This window comes from Lygodium microphyllum, chromosome 2 (assembly GCF_053477565.2).
Source record: "Lygodium microphyllum isolate KBCC chromosome 2, Lygodium_microphyllum_v1.1.10, whole genome shotgun sequence".
Taxonomy (NCBI): Eukaryota; Viridiplantae; Streptophyta; class Polypodiopsida; order Schizaeales; family Lygodiaceae; genus Lygodium; species Lygodium microphyllum.
In genome coordinates, this window is record NC_141136.1 from 171509264 (window position 1) to 171529861 (window position 20598).

The 20598-nt window shown below is 39.2% G+C and overlaps 1 pseudogene; it reads left to right on the forward strand.

The window, feature by feature from the left end:
* The first annotated feature begins 4921 nt into the window (after window positions 1-4921).
* The window catches only part of LOC148040614 (uncharacterized), a 30855-nt pseudogene continuing 15178 nt past the window's right edge, over window positions 4922-20598 (forward strand).

Genomic DNA, 20598 nt, shown 5'->3' on the forward strand with positions numbered 1-20598 from the left:
ACCTCACTTAAACTTTGGTCATAGACACTAAAATGACCACTTAGATGTCCAAAAAGGGATATATGATATATTTGATTGAATTGACATGTGAAATGATTTAAAAACTCTTGGCATCCACTAACATATCAAACACAACTCTCATGGACAATGATAGACACATCCCATTGTTATACATATTAGATCTTGGTAGGAATAGGGACTATGTAAGGTTTCAATTCATAGGCATGGAGTGTCATGCCACCATGAAGGTACTCTTTCACAATTCCACTTGTATATGTGCCATGGTGTTGTAGGAGAGCCTAGATTCGATTACAATAATAGTGAGGTTGATTACTTGAGTAACAACTATCTTACATACCATGTGGAGGAGAAGATATGTTTCCAATCCCCTCAAATATCAAAAGTAGAAGAGATGAATATGCTAGAAAGGTCAAGGACGAGACCCGATGCTCCGAAGGAGAAATATAAGGGCGAGTCCAATACAATGAATTTAATATGCATAGGGGAGGCTATGGATACCCCCATCAAAGATCTAGGATGGAGAATAAGGAGAAAGAAGTAAGTTCTAATAGTACCAAGGATAAGAAAAATGCAAAAGAAGAATTGAATATGTCAAAAGAAGTTGAAGTGATCTAGGAGAAAGTTCAAGACATGTCATTTTCCATTACGAGAGAGCTGATCAATTTGTGACCTAAAGAGGGATCTACTTGGCAAGAAGGTGCATGCAACATATGATCAACTCATGGAATTTAATTATCCTAAGTTATAAACTTCTAAAGGAGGTTATTAAATCACATGATCAACCGAATAGGGATAATGCATACACATGGCATGGAGAATTTCTCTTATTTATCTAGTGATAGAGACTTGGCATGGTGGAATCATGTGTCTAGTTTACATTGATAGAGTTGCTCATGTATGTGTGAGCACAAGCCTCTATGCAAAGAGCACACAAAGACTATACTTTGGACATGACACGCCTTGTAGGGTTCGAATTTAGACTTGCCAATCACTAAAGATCAACACTAGGGGATATTGTGTTTGTAATCCATATCTTTTCTCAAGACTTGTGGAAGCTATAAATGCCAATATTCTTTGATCATCTCCTCTACATTGTCTATATTTCAAGAAATCTCAATTTCAGGAACCTATGCTACAAGTTATCATGTTGCCATAATTCAAAGCTAAGAGAAAGGAGAAGGAATAGAGAAAAGCATTGGAGCAAGGGTTGACAATGTTGGATATGGAAGAAGGATCAAAAGAACATTTGGAGGGATGATATGGTAGAGAACATCAAGATGCAACCATTCTAAAGCATCTAGTGACCTTACTCACCAAATGTAGCATTGTAGCATGAGTTAATGATTGGAGTTGTGGGTAGAGAAAAGGTACCAACATAGGTTAAGGGAGAGAGAGGCCAAAGAAAATAAGTTGTTGGGAACATAGTATTTCTTTAATCTCCCAGTGCATGATGCCAAATCTAAATTTCCAAATACTTTTATGTCATAAGATACATCATGAACTACACAAGTGACCATCCCAACATGAGGAATATCTCCCCAAGTAGTAAACAACTTATTACATGAAGTAAGGTACATTCAGGCAATAATAGCAAAGAACCAATAAATATTAGCAAAAGATTAACAACTTATGGCTGTATGTATCTCGATGAGCATACTTTGAACAATGAACATTGGTTATTATATAATTTATTTTGAAGCCATGCCCTTGTCAAAATGCTGGTGGCAATATGGTTTTGCAAGTGGTGGTCACTTGTGAGCCACTGCAGTTTCTTCTTGTGTAGATGTATCGTTATGAGTGTTAGAAATTTATAGTTGAGAGCATCAATGTTTACAATAAAATTTTTACAAGCAAAAGCATCCACGTAAATAGGGATCAAAGTATTGATGCAAATATGCACAAGTTCATGTCCATGTGTGCTAATCATCCTCTTTTGAATATTGGGGCCCAGTAAAATTGGTTGGTGGCTACTCGCAAAAGCATCACGAGGTGTTAATACCGATTCTATGTATCGTAGGGTTTAAGATGAGATAAAAAGAATAGTTGTCACCATAATCATATGGATCATAAAATTTTTACACATTTTAAAGATAAGGTATTCTCTTTTCAAGCTATCCAATATCAATTGAGTCATGTCTTCTTCCAAAGGTTGCTCAAGGGACGACCCACCTCCCATCTTGCAGTCTTGATCTTCATTTCCTACCTTGTTAGATAAGACATGATGTAATGTTGAGATGAGTAGATTATCTAATGTTGATAATACTTATCATCCTTTTCTTACAACGATGCCCAAGCCTAAGTGTAAACTAAGTCTTATTGTGTGTCACAAGTGAACGAAAATCCCCCGAATCTATGGGCACTAGATTGAGACATCTCATCATGATAAGGAATTAAACATGCAAGTTTGATTGGATTTATCATGCTTCTCGATTTTCAATGGAAAAGATGACATAGCATCTCTTAGAGGGCAATTTCTAGCAACACTCAATTTCACATTCCAAATGAAATCCACGATGATCCTAATAATACGTAGGACGAAGCTTGTCAACACGTTGGATATATAGGCCAATAAATGGTTCAATAGAGTATCATGTGATGTTTCCCATTATGACCCTTCTCTCCCAAGTGAGTTACGTAGCTTTTTCCAATACATTAGAATTACATGCATCAGGCTCACGTAAAGAATCGGCCTCCTTGCCTATGTGGCAAGGAGGCCCACCATCTTTTCTCCTTCCTAAGGGCCTAGGCATTTCACCCTCTCACCACCGTTTTACCTCCTTGAGACACCGTGATGTTGGTCCCACCTTGCCCCATTCCTGCTCCATCTAAGTATTCCGTTAGCTCATTGAATGCACGTCCCTCCTCTCTCTCTCTCATCTGCCACATTTCCCTCTGCATATTCCACAATCTCCATATTCCATCTCTCTGCGTCCCTCCCTTTCAACCGCCACATTTCCCTCCCTCTCTATTCTCTCGCAATCCCTACGCCTCCATCTTTTATGTGTGCCTCCCAGCCGAGTCCCCCTCTTCCTCTCACAAACGACCGAGAGGTTTGGAGCTGCATTCGAGTCCATCTGCCCACCACCACAGAGCAAAGGACGTTGGTTGTATAGGTCAGCGTGCTACTGGGACTGCTTGTACATGTAATCTGGATGTGGTGATTTGTCAAAGTTTCCCTTGGTCGATTTTCTTGTCGATGTACATATAGTCTAGATTAGGGCGTGTTTTCTTTTGTTGTAAGCAATTGTGTTGATTCCCTATAACTTCCTACAATTGAATATACAGAATATATCGCAGACTATGATGCATAAAAGTGATGACTGTAGTTGTTTTTTTTTTTAATGAGCTCTATATCGTTCAATGAAGCAAGTAAACCAGAGCATGAATATAAGCTGTAAGAGTGTATGTATTGTGAGCTATAAGAATGTATGCAATGAATGCATATAAGGTACTCACAAAACTATTAAAGATATATAGCATAAAGTGTGCCGAGTTTTAATTTCATGTCATCAGCTATGAACAATAGATACACCACTATATGTAGCTAAACTACATCAATCTATGTATTACAAGAATCAACATTACTCTATCACATTATGGATCATAAAAAAATGTTTGTACTGTAGGAATATATGCTACTGATTTTAAGCTACTACGGTGAAAGTTATGCACATAACTATTAACGATGCAAAGCATGAAATGTAATCAAAGTTGTAACTATATTTCATGTACTATGAGCAATAGATACATCACTATATGTAGTTAGACTACATCAATGTATATGCTACAAGAAATAAAGTTCCTCTATTACATTTCGTATTTGCTCATATAAGAATGTGTATATTATAAGTATTATATTAGGTAACCACAAAATCATTAATGATGCACAACATGAAGTTCAAAGTTATTAATGTATGACACAAGAGAGAGAGAGAGAGAGAGAGAGAGCAAGAGAGAGTCGAGCTTGCACTAATGTATTCCTTTTTTACACTACAATAATATGTAAACTTGTCATACTTTATAGAACAAACAACTTTAGAGGAAAGAAAGATTTAGTCTATATAATAAAATATATTGATGGGATAACTTTACTTTTGTGCAGATACATAGCCCATATTCTCACTCTCTTCTGCTAAATATGGCAAGCCCACAATCCCCAACATTGCCTGTTGGCATATTCAGCACAAAGCATTTACAATGGTAGCTCGTTTATGACGAGAGATCCAAATATAAGGTTTTGAGAAGGGAAATTATTCCATGGTGTCGAGTAAATGATTTTGAACAAGGGGAAGGAAAAAATATTAAATTTCCTACAAATTTCAAAAAGTAATCTCACCATCGACGACAACCAAATGAATTGAAAAACCCATTAGACAACACATGGATAGAGAAGATCACGTAAGTGTATATAATTGTTTTGCTACTTATATTGATTTCCTTATTATTTGACCACACCTATAGCTACAACATTCATTTCCTACAAAAACAGATTTTGGTGTGCTTATGGTCCTAAGGACACTCGAAATGTGGAAGTTTTATGTCCTAATGACATCTTGACCAGTCAAGGACAACCAAGAAAACGCCAACCACGCAAAACAATGGGATAGCTTAACAAGGGTTATTTGTGTCATTTTATAGTGACTCGCCTATCCCATGACACTAGTTGGCATTTATCTCATTTATCAATCCATATCATATTGATGATGCAGATATGATTTGTCATGGCATTGCAATGGAGGATTTAAATGTCAATTCACATTCCTTATTTTCCCCATGGATATCACTAGAGAAAAAAATATGGGTGTCCAGTATGTTATACAAAGGTTTTTCACGGCAACAAGTATTGGAGTGTCACATTCAATATGTGAATCAGTGCCAAAGCAACAATCCAAATCATCCTATGGAAAGAGATGACTTTCTCTCCATCCAAGATATTATGAATATATCTAAGAAGCTTGCCATTGACCAATATCAATTACATGACAATGATGCTGAAAGCACAAAGAGATGGTGCATTGAAAATAAGGAAATGACCTTTGTGTATCAGGAACAAAATCTTTCTACTGATAAGGATTTCATATTGGGGATTCAAACACCATGGCAACGAGATATGTGTGATAGACATGGAAATGGCAGCTTATTAGTAATGGATTCAACATTTGGTACAAACAAGTATAAGGTAATTTATTAATATTATTCTTGCGTACTTATAGTTTTTACTTCTCAAAAATTTATGCATTTTGCTTATATTTGAAACTTGCATTTGACAGTTCAATTTATACACAATCCTTGTATTTGACTCCCACCGAAATGGTGTCCCAATTGCTTGGGTGTTAACCTCAAGTGCAACATTTGAGGTAAACAAAATTTGGCTCACAAAGTTTAGGGATCACATGCTAGATTTTCACAAATCATGGAAGCCAACACCTTTTTTGGTGGATGATGCTAAAAGAGAGATAGATGCTTTAAGGCACATTTCACATGCATGCATCCTTTTGGAAAACATTTAATTCATGGACTAAAAGCATTACATTTTTTACAAATGTATTGTGTGTAGGGTTGTCTTTAATTTTCCTATTTATTTGTGCCTATGGCATGTTCGTCGTTGTTGGTTAAAGCATCTTATTAAAAAAGTCCCTGAATGGCCAAAAAGAGCTGCGATTTTCCAAGCTCTAGGCAATATTATGAATATGAAAGGTGAATGCAAGGCAACAAATGTGGCTATAAAGGAGGAAGCAAGGGATATGATAGATATATTTAAAAAGGAGTTTGAAGATGAGATAAGATTCTTGCACTACTTCAAAACATATTGGGGGCCCAAGATTGGTGAGGACTCCTAATTATCTATTTCAGATTACTTTGTTATATTTTCATTTTTATACATATTTTAAATAGTTGTATTATGTGTGTGTTGCAAGGTATGTGGATACGTGCAGCACGTACACTTCCACATTCCAATCAAGACACCAATGGTGCTATAGAGGCATAACATGGCACTTTAAAGTACAAATTCTTAGGTAGCTCAAAGAGATTGACTGGCAGACGAGTGGATTGGCTCCTTCATAAATTGACAAGTTCAGCTCTTCCATATTATTGGTATGTGCAAGCTATGAAAGAAAGTGGATTTGTGAGAAACAATAACATTGAAAAGATAGTGGCCAACTCATATGAGAGGGCTTTGAATATTCCGGTCGTGTATGTTAGATTCGAAATGAATGGTGCAAGGGCTTCATGTGCGTATGTAAGAAGCATGTCCAAAGACACTATTGAATACACAGTTTATAATGCGGATTGTCAATGGGCATGTTGTACATGCAAGTGGGCAAAGTTGGGGAACATATGTAAGCATCAAATCAAGGTGCTACTTCTTTTAGGGGTACCAAATACTAAAGTGGTGGCACAATGTATGGACTTATATAGAGGCGTGGAACCAAGAGGAAAATTTAAAGGACTTATAAGTAACTCTCATGTGATACAGGATGAGGTTGCACATGATCCTTACACGGCAACCACGCTGCTGGATGTGGATAATCTCCAAGACATGGATACAACTATGATTAATATCTCCCATGAAGACACCCACCCATCCACAACATTGCAACATCTATGCCACGATGTATTTGATTTGGTGGGGGGTGACATGGAGCTTATTTTTGAGGTATGTTCTTCTGTGAAGATGATGTTGAGCCAACTTCGAGCTTTGAAAGCTCTAGAGAAGATATGTGCAGTACACAAGCTTTTGTGCCCACCAATGATGGATTTGGAAATACCATACAACGAGCTAAGCCTTTCATTGAAAAACGGCTAACTAAAAGAAGAGTTTCTAGATTGGTAGAATCACCCACAACATCATCATTCATGGCTCCACCCAAAACCAAACAGCCCTCAATGCAAGAGAAGCTTGATGCTAGAGCCACGAAAGAAGATGAAGAAGCCCATGCCTCCAAATAGGAGGAATGCTACATTGTTATATTCTTATGGTACTCTTATTAAATTATGAAATATTTGAGCTTTTATTCTCTATGTCTTTAAGCATGTGTATTAGCCCTATCAAGTTTTAATGATATATATATATATATATATATAAATGAGAGAAGAGAGAAGGGAGACGTAGAATGTATGCAAGAGAGGGAGAGAGAGAGTTTTGAGTTGTGCATGCCTGCGTCTGTGTGTGCGTGAAGTAAGCTTAAAAAGAGAGAGAGAGAGAGAGAGAGAGAGAGAGGGGGGGGGATTTTGAGTGTGAGAGAATGAGTGAATGAGAGTCAGACAGTAATATTGAATGAAAGTAATATTTGACGCTAGCATTTTAATTGAGCTTGCGACGTGATCTCTCTCGCTCTCTTTCGCTCTCTCTCAAAAATGTTTGTGAAAAATGCCACGCTTGGGTTTTCCCTTATTTACCCCCTTTGCCTAAGTTCCATAAGTTTCTTACCCCCAAAGCCACACATCATGTCAGTTGCAAAATAGACTTAACAAGTTCTACTCCTAACTTAACCACAAAGTTTAGTTCTCAATACTTAAAACTTCTTGTAAAATATGTCAGTGTATTGATTAAGTCACCCATAATCATATCTCGTTATGTCCTATAGGTAGTGTATAAAACTTTACAAGGTACGGATAATCATCTACTTTGAGACCTTAGACCAAAATTCCCGTATTACAATGCATCTATCTCCATGTTTAAAAGTACATGTATCTTTGCGGGAACAACATTTTGAAATATGTTAACACATGAGAATCCATGTTTTCCTTGACATTTACTACCATGCTCGAAGACTCAAGAAAACACTCATTTACAAAGCATTTATCTATGTGGAAAAGTTGTGGGGAATTCAACAATGATGAAAACCCCGAACTGTAGTCTAAGGAAGGATGACAAACCATGATATCTTAACCTAGAAATCTCAACTATGACAGCTACTTCTTTCTCCGACTACTAAGGATAAAGAAATAGATAACAATGGAAAAGGGAAAGGAATAACACAACCATTGAATAATGAAGCTTCATGAATCATTGGTGAAGAGAAAAGAACCAACATAAAGCATATCTTTTTTGCAAAGTAGTAATGCAACTATTGACTAATAAAAAGCATATCTTTTTTGCAAAGTAATAATGCAACTATTGACTAATAAAGCTTCATGAATCATTGGTGAAGAGAAAAGAACCAACATAAAGCATATATTTTCTATCTATGAAAGAAGAAGTGGCAAAGAAGAAAAGCAAGAGCTCCTCATATGTGTGGATTGAGGTTTTCCATCTTATGAAATATCAATCAATTTTTCTTAAGTTTCTTTCGAGTCTTCCAAATAGTATATTTGGATGCAATTTGTAGTAGAAGGGTTTAAAATTATAGCACATCTAGTCTCATATATTTGATTGAGATAAACAAAATTTTCCATGTGAGTTTGAACACTATTGATATAGTGACAATGCACTATTAGTTGCATATATAAACATATAATAGAGCTATATAGTTTTATGACAGTACATGGGTTTTGCAAGGCACATTAAGGGATTAGAGAAGATGTCTACATCTTGAGATGCTAGGTCCCCTCCACATCCTTAAGCCTTCTTATTGTCTAGTGATATATAGATGACAAAACTTTACATTTATATTATTACTCACGATGGTTAGATCAAAATATAACATTTAGTGGAGAGGAAGGGAAATGTGGCGGATAAAAGGGAGGGAGGCATAGAGATGGAATATGGAAATTGTAGAATATACGGAGGGAAATGTGGCAGATGAGAGAGAGGTGCATTCAATGAGCTAACGGAGAGAGGGGCATTCAATGAGCTAACGGAATACTCAGACGGAGCAGGAATGGGGCGGGGTGGGACCAGCATCACGGCATCTCGAGGAGGTAAAACGGTGGTGAGACTGTGAAACGCCTGGGCCCTTCGGAAGGAGAAAAGATAGTGGGCCTCCTTGCCGATTCTTAACGTGAGCCCATGCATCATATGGCACCCCAATCAAAATGATTGGGGAGTTTTCATATTTTTGTCAAGTAGACGGAGCTACAAAAGGAAGCGTTCGGAGGGGCTAACGGAGCGACACTTACGGATGCATTGTGGGTAACCTTCCGACTACACGGCCTCTACCCATGGCAGCCCCTACCCCATCCTCAAGGCCGTCCACCCCACTAGCGGCGACGTGTGCGGCAGTCTCCACCTGAGCAACGAGATATTTCGCCTTCCCCCGCCCCTTCCTCCACGCCATCAACTGCAGTGCTGGTCAAGGTGCCTCGACTGCCACCTGCTTCCCTAATTGATTGGCGTACATATAAACTCGCAATTGTGTGACTACTTGTCTCCTAATTGGCTCTCCTTCACAACAGAAAAGTTCATAGAATTGCTTTCACAGGGCAGTCTCCAATTCCTCGAATACACATCATTTGTGTTAACTAGAAGCACACTCAGGCTCAAAGGCATACACGATCATGTGGGCACTCTTGCTTCTATAGAATTTATTGTGACCTTTCATCTTGCAACAATGCATTTCTCCTCTTCTATGCAACCCATTTAGTCGAATCTCAAAGGGTCTTATTCAGCTCGTATAAGCATGTCTTATGGTCATTTGTGTATATTGTTAAACATGTACAAGACATGATTCTATAGTCTATTAGATCGAACAAAATAATACTAGAAGCAAATCAACAAAATATATAATCTGAAGAAACACTAACATAGTAATCTAGTAAACAAAAAATACCCACATTTACCTTTTAAAAGAGGAGCAAAACTCTTTTCCTTCTTCCAGCTTGGCTATACACCCATGGAACGGTCCTTCGTTGTCCCTCCTTTGAGCTTCTGTCTTGAACTATGAAGGGAGAAAAGGTAACGAAAAATAATATCTTGGTTATTTCTTGGCTCTGAGGATGGCAAGAAGAAGAAGAAGGATGGGAACAAAAAGAAAATTCAAAATGCATAAAAATAATATTTCTAAAAATGCTATGAGAAGAAAGAAAAATACATTATTCTTCTTTGAGTGTGCTTGCACACTGCACACAAATGGTCCTTCAATAGCACATGAGGGTTTTGTTATCCCTTTATGCAAGGTACTTCTCTAACCTAGATCAAGCAAATATAAACTTTAGTAATTGATTCTATTTCTTATCCTTAACTACACCATCTAGATATTACATATATTACTTTAGTTGGTTGTGTAAAGTCATCCTAAGATTATCTAGCCTTGGATCGAGCATGGCCTTCTCCAACCAATACAAGATATAGGCCTTATACCAACGTTAAAAGCGACGAAAATGTTCATAAAGAAATTTTCCCTCGTCGTCATAAAAAGCGTTGTTATTGCCGACGCCATAGAACAGTTGGTATCAACGTCGTTATCAGCGTCACTATTTGCATCGACGCAAATAACGATGCTGATAATGACGCTTTGCGACGATGTTTGCGACGCTAATGGCAACACGTATAGTAAATTTGCGACGCTAATAGCGACGGTAACAGGAAAAAAAATTTGTGGCAAGGCAGCTTGTTGCCCTGCCACATATAGCACTATGTGCTTTATTTGGGCCATACAAAATAGTTTCAGAAATGTGTACAATGCTCGTGTAGATAAAAGCAAAGTATACTTAAATCATAACACTGATACATGAAATAAATACATGATCGCATAATAAAAGCGACCGGTACAATCATGTCAAGATACTACTTCTACATAGAAAATGTCTACACAGATCACGTGACCAAAAAAGAAGGGTGTGTGAGCTCTAGGGATCCAAGGGCGAGCTATACATCAAAACTATCCGAAACCTCATTTCGCCGCAAGGGAGCATCAAACGGACTCTGCAATAAAAGAAACAACTACACATCAGTCCACCATACAATAATGTATTCTAATTAAATATAGTAACTACGGACAAGATAGATGAGTGCTTATAGGGCCGCCACGTCTATATAATCGGTCGATCAATGCAGTGAGACCGTGCCTCTCTGCATATCGAGTCTCAAGGCGGGTGGAATCGCGATTTGTAATGGAGTGCTGTAAAGAAAACAAAATACAACTCTTAGAAACACAATTGTCAGTACAAAGGATATTGCAAAAAAATAAGCAAGCAAAACAAAAGAAAAACTTACAAAGTCCTCCAGATATGTCCTGTGGCCGCCACTCCCAAGATGATGGACCACTCTAGCCTCTAGTCGTACCCTCGCCACCTCGTGCTACTATCTCCAATGCCCTAGAAAATCTGTAGCCTTCTCCCTGAGTCGGCGCCAATTATCGTCCGCGTCTAGCCACTTGGGCTTTGAAGCCTCACTCTTGAGTGCCTTGCGTGCGTCCGATCGTTTGCGTGACATATATGCACCCATGCACTCTATCATCCAGCCCGTAGAAAACTTATCTGCTGTGGCTGGTATACCGGAAACTCCTCATGCAAGGATGCTACTATGTACTCGTTTCTCCCCTCGATATGTTCTTCCAATGATCCAAGATGTTGTGTCAAAAAACTTATTGGCACAACTCTCTCATGCAAGCCATCACCCTCCCCCCTCATCATTCATGATGATGGCTTCAGACCTATTATCTACAAGGTAGGCATACCCCGCTTGGATATGCGTAAGATAGGTCCTCTCCCACCTGCAACCATGCTCCTGGGCATATCCAGGAGACCCCTATACATTTGGTGTACTTATCGGGGTAGTATCTATCGGAGTAGCACCCCTGTAGCACCCATAGGGGTGCCACTTGCGAACGGCTGAGAAAAAGCTAGAGTGAGTGGAGTAGACATCCCCACAGGTGTGACAAATCCCAGAGGTGACGCAACTCCAGCAGCATAATAAGACAGAGACACCGTATCCGTGCCTCCACAGTAACCACCTAAGCCATGCTCTCTCCAACCACCACGAGAGCGAGGAGTAGCACCAGTATCGCGAGTCGACCGTGGGCTCACTGCATCCGGATCTCTGAAGCATCCCCCTGAACCACTCCCTCCGTCTGGCCTAAGTTTGGAGCATTGACCTCGTCTGCTAGAAACTGAAGCATCAGATCGCATTGAAGTAGATATAATAGAGTGGCCTAACGGTGTCCGAGATAGCTCCTGGTCCACCATGTCTTTGAATCTTGTCATCTGATCTAGAGACATACGCATGAAGATCTCTTGTAGCTCCTCATTGGTCATCCCTCAACTCATCCTGATGATCTAAATATCCACAAAGGTCACCTGCACAAACAAATAATGATGTTAGAATAATCAATATAAATCATACAAAGCACGGTAATATAAATCTTTAAAAAATAATCTTACTTCAAATGCATATCTTATGTACCCTTATAAGTGATTCGTCAACAAATTGAGTAGGTGGATGCTCCAAGTATGAAGTATCATATGCTCCCATGTCAATCTCCTGACACAACTCCGCATACACTGGAAGGTCAATAGACATGTCACCACAAAAGGATGAGTCCACCTCATTCTCAAAGAATTCTTGGACTCCTATATTTCCATCATTGTTACCCGATGCTGGCTCTTCTACATGCTCCAAGTTTTCGGTGGCCTCCATCCCTTGCAATATCCATCCCTCTATTTGCATATTGTTCTCATCTATGCTCGGAACATCGCTTTGATCATATACTCTCGCACTTCGGGGAGTTGAAGGTATAACATACCACCATCGAGGTTGTCGAGGGTTTGGATAAAAAATTACATGTTCACAATCACATACAAGAGAGATTTAACTATTGTAACATGTACCATGTCGTAATACAATTAAAAAACACATGAGTTCATGCACATGTTCACAATGGGCCGGCAACACAAATGTGTTGCTCAAATCCGTCCATTTTTTTCAGAATCTACTTCGAGAAATCCATATGGACCTTGTCGAACTATTGCTCCAACTCCTTCAAGTACTACTTTGAACCACTGCACATCAAATAGGATCATGGAGAAGCTACGGTAATCCATCGTGACAATACTTTGCAAGTTTTCAAAATACTCCATCTCATTTATATCCGTTACTTGTCATCAGCTCTCGTTCTCGAACCTTGAAATGATACCACAATCTCTTGTGGAGCGCATTTTGTCAATACTCTCCACATAGAAATGCCATCCGCGTGACCATGCTGCACTATATTTATTTTGTAATGTACATTGAAACACTCAATTAGTTGTCGCATATAAAATATACATACGAAAAATCCTAAACACGTCATCACCTTTAGACTACATCCCCTCGAGAATTCCCACTCCTCGGTTGAGACCTCCGCCCCTTCGTGAGACGCTATGGTGGTCAAAGCTCAATGCAACCATCGCATTGACATAAATCGCGACATCTCCTTCATGCCCTCGGGATATCGAATCAGTCAATAGCATGTACTACGTCAAAATTTAGATCTCACTTCCTCTCGATCTTTCCTAGCTTGTTGGTACCTAGTGAGCCACATCTCCATAGAGGCATGGTGCAACATACAAAAGCGATTCACTTTCTCCTCCATTGCAGTATCCATTATTTTTTCTACCCCATTTTCGACCACCACATCTCCAGTCAGTCTATCATCATCCTTCACCGACCATAGCATACTGTTATTTGACTCCACCATTGGTAGCCATTGTGAAATATGCACTAGTACCTCACACACCAACTAACCTTCACCCATGCTACCTTTTGGCCGAGCTCGTTGTCGCACAAAGCCTTTTAGGGTTTTCATGAAGCGCTCCAAGAAGAACATCCATTGCGTATGGACAGGTCCAGCAATCTCCACTTCATGTACAAGATGCACAAAAAGGTGAAATTGTATCGTAAGCATGCTGGTAGGCAGGTATTTCTCAAAGAGACAGACCGTCTCCATTGCTCCCCGCCTCGCCGATTCAATAGAGGACATCTTAATCTCCTTCTGTGAGATCTATTGCACTAAAGTTGATAACCTGTAAATTGCCCTGCGTATTTCTGGAGTAAGGCATCCTACGATCGCGATCAATAGTACGAACTGCCACTAAAGAGAAATCATTATGAACAATGACTACACTCCAAATAGCAAAATATGCAGGCCACTTTTAATCTTGGAGCCCCAAGAGAGATACCAAAGAAATAGGATTTCTACTGCAAGAAAATCTATCTTGTCATCATCAACAAGATTTTTTTAATTAGGGTTTATATTATCACAATGAAGAAAAGAACACCATGCACAACAAATCTTCATGCAGCATCATGTAGATCTCCCACGGATTTGATAGAATCAACCATATTCTTCATAATCTTCATAATCTCCATCAAAAGAACAAAGAACACAAAGGAATACACCATCTTTGAATGGAAATCAATCACACATTATTCATTTTCAATGTCTTCATTGTTCTCTCTCTCAATCTCTCATATACAATTACACTGTTTTCATAGGATTGACTATCTCTGACTCTCTCTCTCTCTCTCTATCAATAGTACATCATATCCTGACTACAATACTCAATAATAATTCTCAATAATCCTTCTTAGGTCGTGGATACACCTTCCAAAAGGTATATCTGGTATGAAAGGTCACCAGAGACTTCATAGTGTCCTGTGAGATCTGTCTTCTGTCACTATCTTCTGTAACCTTCTGTAAATCTTTAGCAGTTATTTCTTCACTTCAATTAGTTTGGATAGAGCTTCCATTCATCCTTTCCTAAGACAAAAACACTTCCCAAAATATCCACACATCCATCATAACACTCAACAGAAACAACAGAATAGAACCATAGAGCAACAGAAGTACAGAACAACAAAGCTACAGAAGCTTACAGAACTTCACAAAGATCAACAAAACCCATAAAAATCATAAAAACGAAAACAAAACCAATTCAATCTTTCATAAACCTCTTCACACCACTTCAATCATCTCTCAAAACATTCATTCAACCATCTCTAATACCAAAACAGAAACAAAACAGAAGAAAATCAGACCTTACAGAACCAAACATCCTCATCAAAAACCATAAAAAACCCTTCAAACTTATCCAAACCTTTCCAAACACTTCAAAATAAACAACCATTTATCATCAAAAACAACAAAAAATCAGCCCAAAAACCAACATATTTCACACTCAACAAATCCATTCGTAGTACAAACTTGACATATCTTATGCCAACATGGGATTTTAGCCCTAATAATTTGTCATCTTTAGAAAATGTATACCTGAGAGAACATATCATACCCATCGGTGTACGGATAGACTTGACTATTTGCTTCACAATGCGCTCTTCTTTAGTGGATAAAACCCAAGGAGCACGAGGTAGCTGCAAGCGACCATTAGCACTTGACTGTGGCCAAAGCACCTCCATCTTGCCTACCTTCTTCAAATCCATTTGTGCCCCTATAGTGTCTCTCTTTCCTGTGATGTGGTCCCATAGCAAGCTATCCATGTTCTTGAAAATATGCATGGGATCCAACAAGTGGTTGATATATAAGTGGGTCCAATATGGAAACTAGTAGAAAACTAAGAACCATCACATTCTGTTTGGATGTAACTCCGTGTGGACCATTTTCAGCTCGTACCAGCTTTGGGTATTCATACGTGTTGGAGGTCGTCCAAGAAAACCTTCCTTGAGTTCATGACCCTCTGGCACGAAAGCGGCGTGTCCTTGATATACCATTTTCTTCATGGTCCGTGACCTTCAGGAGTCTAACTGTGGCCCACACAATGGATATGCATGTTAACATGAGGTAACTAGACATGTCCCAATACCTCTATCTAGTGAATACAAACTTGAACGAGCTATGATATATATTACCAACGAGAATGAAACCCTACTTACATGAGCATTTTCCAAATCCTGGAAAGTCATGCATCGTCCACATGAAAATGCATCGATTATTGGTGGATCGTCAACCATTGCGCTTGCTCATATCTTGCACGGTGACCCTCTCCTCCCACAAAATCTTAAGCTCACCGACTAATGGATGAAGATACACGTCCATATTTTTAACTTTTTAGCGGCCAGGAATGAATAAGCTAAGGATGAGATGTCCTTTCTTCGTAGAAAGCCATGGAGGGATATTGTAGTTGACAAGGACTATAGGCCACACACTGTAAGAAGTTGAACACAGACCGAATGGGTTCCAGCATCCATTGCAAGACCGAGCCGAAGATTCCTTTGCTCTCGGGCAAAGCCTGGGAAGGTAGAGTCAATGTGGCTCCATGCGTGTGAATCAACTGATATTCATTGAACTCCATCTGTGGACCTATTCTGGAAAGTGTTTAAGAACTTTTTGAGGGATGGTTTGCCCTTGCAAGTCCTATCGATACCTGTGAGTACCACACTTTGGACATGTCTCCATAGTCTCATATTCTCCTCAAATTAGTATGCAATCATTGATACATCCATGGATGCTATTGTATTCCATGCTAAGCTTTCATAAAACATGTCACGAGACTCAAGCATGGTATTTGCAAGTGGTAATATATGATACTTCAATAACCTGAAAAAAAACCATAAAACACATTGAAAAAGTATAAAAAATTTTAATGATAGTGCCAAAAAGAAATCAACAAAGCATACGTACAAGGTACCTAATCAACTCAGTCATAGTTGCATCCCTCCACCCGTATTTTTCTTGCACACTTAGGAGTGCAACGAGTTTCTTCAGGTGAGATACTCGGCACATGGTGTAGATGCTTCCTCTCTAAGCGGATCAAAGGTCTTCACATCCATGGGTATCAATGCATCGATCATTGCCTCCATCTCAGGCTCCAAGATTGTAGGTAAGTCTTGAAGACTACCTGTCTCCTGTGGTATTGACAGTATAGATTGGGTAGTACCTTCCAAGTGGTGGATTGGCTCAAGCACTCCATCCATCATATACCTGCGAACTCTTCTAACTGGCCACAAAGGGTACACTCCTCCTTGGGATGACACGTCACCTCCATGGATAGAAAATTTACCAGCCACACTCAATCTTTTTGTATATGGTATTCAATTAGCTTGTGAATACAATGAATGATTGATATAAACTTTTCTTACCATTTTCTTAAAATCTAAGATCGCTTAATCAATGATCTCAGATTGAAACTCGCCGAAACGTTGTACGTGTTCTATAGCGTCGTACGTGTTCTATAGACAATCGACATTTTCGTCTAATTGCTAGTTTACATTGAGAGCAAGGACATGGGACATGCTGATTAAGATACGCCTCGCGATCTCGAACATCAGGACCTTCATCATTTTCCATTTTGTCTACGTTACGACAAACAATTTATTTTTTTAATCATTCTTTTTTTCTTTCTTAAATTGTTTGAGAATAGATTTCTTCTCTTGTAACTCAGCAAAAATTAACGTATGTAAAGTCTCCACCCACCTATAAATTAACATATGTCGGCGGAGTGTTTCCCGTCTTGCGGTATTGCACCAGACCTCGCTACCACTCTCTCTTTGTTTTTTATCCATTCATTCTCTCCTCTCCTTCCATCTCTCTTTATTTTTCTCTTTCTTTATTATGTTGTATGTTTATTCCCTCTCTCTCGTTCCTTCTTCTTTTTTGTCTTCCTCCCCCTCTCTCATTTCCTTTCACAAAACATATCTCTCTCTCTACTACCAATTTCCTTTTACAAAATATCTCTCTCTCTCTCTACCACTACCACTACCACTACAATAAACAAGAAATGAAGAAAAAATAACAACTACTACTACTACAACAACAAACAAGAAAAGAAGAAAAAACTACTACTACTATAACAACAACAACAAACAAGAAAACTAAACAATAATAAACAAGAAAATAAAAAATATATTACTACTACTACTACAACAACAACAACAACAAACAAGAAAACCACTACTACTACTACTATCACGATTACAACGACTATGTTTACGACTACGACCATGACTACCACTACCACTACCACTACCACTACCACTACCACTACCACTACCACTACCACTACCACTACCACTACCTCTACCTCTATCTCTACCTCTACCTCTACTACTACCACCACTTGTTGAGTGTTGAAATGACTTGTTTTTTGGCTGATTTTTGTTGTTTTTTAGAGCTGAATGGTTGATTTTATGAGATGATTGATTGATTTAGAAGTGGTTTGAGAATGTTTTGGATGATATTGATTGTATTTTGGAAGTTCATGATGTTTATTGGTGGTTCTGTGATGTTCTGATAGGTTCTGATAGGTTCTGTATACCTTCTGTTTTGCTTTGTTTTGCTCTGTTTTGCTCTGTTTTGTTCTGATTGTCTTCTGTAAGGAGGGATGGAGTATTGATTGATGAAAAATGAGATATTGTGAAAGTTTATTGAATGGTTTGTGAGAATTTGGAATGGTTTGAGAATGAGTTATGTGGTTTTGATGATCTTCTGTAACCTTCTGTAGGTCTTCTGTAGAGCTTCTGCTTCTGTTCTGTCTCTGTTCTGTTCTGTACTGTAGCTGTTCTGGTATTGTTCTGTAGATTGTTCTGTATGCTTCTGTATGTGTTCTGTGGAATGTATGTGTGACTTTGGGAAAGTTTTCTAGCCTTGGAAAGAGGTGAATACAAGTGCAAAAGAGCTGAAAGAAGTGGAAGAAGTAGCTGCTAAAGACTCAAGTAAAGACTAGAGTGAAGTGACAGTAGTGAGCTATGAAAAGACACTGTAGAGGCTCTAGTGACCCTTCATATCAGACATACCTCTTGGGAGGGATATCCACGACCTAAGAAGGATTATTGAGAGTGATTTTGAGAGATTGTAGTGAGGATATGATGTATTATTGATGGAGAGAGAGAGAGAGAGAGTCAGAGATAGCCAATTCTACTCAAACAAAGTGATTGTATATGAGAGATTGAGAGAGAAGACTATGAAGATATTGAAGATGAATACTATGTGATGTATTTCCATTCAAAGATGGTGTATTCCTTTGCTTTCTTTGTTCTATTGATGGATTTTATGAAGATATTGAAGAATATGGTTGATTCTATTAAAAACCGTGGGAGATCTACATAATGCTGCATGAAGATTTGTTGTGCCTAGTGTTCTTTTCTTCATTGTGATCATATGAAACATGATAAACAAGCTTGTTGATGTTACAAGATAGATTTTCTTGTAAGAGAATTTCCTTTTCTTTGGTGTTCCTTTTGGGGCTCCATGTTTTTGGTACGCAGCCGGGGAAGCTTGCCATCAACAAGCACCAGAAGAGGCTGAAAATGAAGGAAATGGCATTGCCAAGAAGAGAAGAATTCAATGGATGTTTGTAAAGTTCCTTCTTCCATTGAAGAGTTGGAATTCCTCATAATCAAAGCCACTTTCCACAAGAAGTTCATCCCACAATGGCGGAAACACATCACCATCATGATGCATGCTCTATGTAGTGGACAGTTTCCTCTTCCTGTTGAAGCAGCAGAAACTTGCATCTTGGTGGCAAATTGTTTGGGAATAAACTGAAGAGCAGAAACAGAGAGAATGACCATCCATGGAATATTTTCATTCATTGAGAAGTTTCCAGATAACATCAAGTGGGAGATTGTGAAGAAGCTTCAGGAGTCTTGGTCTGTAGAGGTTCACAAAGACAAGAAGGAAAAGAGTTGGAATTTGTTCGTGGATGCTCAACAGCAAGATACATGGGATGCTTGGTGCACTGATAATCTTCTGTTTGTTCAATTAGCAACCCACTAGAAGTTGGTAGACAGAGTGTTTTTCACAACATACACTGTTGAAACCATCAGAAGCTGGCATTACTATGATGATGGCACCACCACAATGCTCAGACGTATGCATTTTGACACCTTCAGAACCGAATACCTTCCCCTGTGCAGTGGCATGAAAGCAGAATTCAGGGACGTTGAAAAGAAAGAAGTAGAAGAAATGTTGGCAAGAGAGTCCTACAGAGACTGAGGCCTTCTGTTAACCCTCTGTGGAGCACTAACAACATAGTGGAGCCAACCCCCTGATGAATGACGCAATAAAGAGGCAAGCGTTAGAACGAGTCCAGAGGTACGTGAGAAGAGAGAAAGCAAAAATCAGAGCCGAGAGCGAGCTCGCAGCAGAAGCCGCCTTTGACGCCCTTGCGGAACTCTTTACAGAAGTCCCAATGGCACATCAAGCCCTTCCTCCTCCTGCTGGAGGTCCACTTCCAAGCCACATCCATCCTGGAAATATTGATGACAGGCCAGCGAATGTAGTCCCATTGCCAGTTTTTAAGGGAGAGTACAATGAAGACCCCGATCTTCATGTAGCAGAGTTTATGGTAGCCTGTGTGGCTAACAATGCGAGAACCCCTGAGCATTGGTTAGCAATATTTCCCGCCACTTTCAAGGGCGCGGCGTTTCAGTGGTATGAGAGACAAGCAGCAGGAACTTTTGGCACATGGGACGACCTGAAGTTGGCCTTCCTCACTAAATTCAGGCGTGAAGGTTTTGAAGAGCGGATGCGAGAGGAATTTATGAACCTAAGTCAGTCTTCTGGAGAAAGAGTGGAAGCTTATGTCTCACGAATGGAATCCATCCTGGAGAGATGGACTAACCATAATCTAGATGATGGCATTCAGAAGGGGGTGTTTCTTAGAGGATTACAACCAGAAGTCCGTAAGTTTGTGGAGCTGCAAAGACCAGCCACACTGCAAGCTGCAACAGAAGGAGCAAGACTGTATGATGAAGTGGAA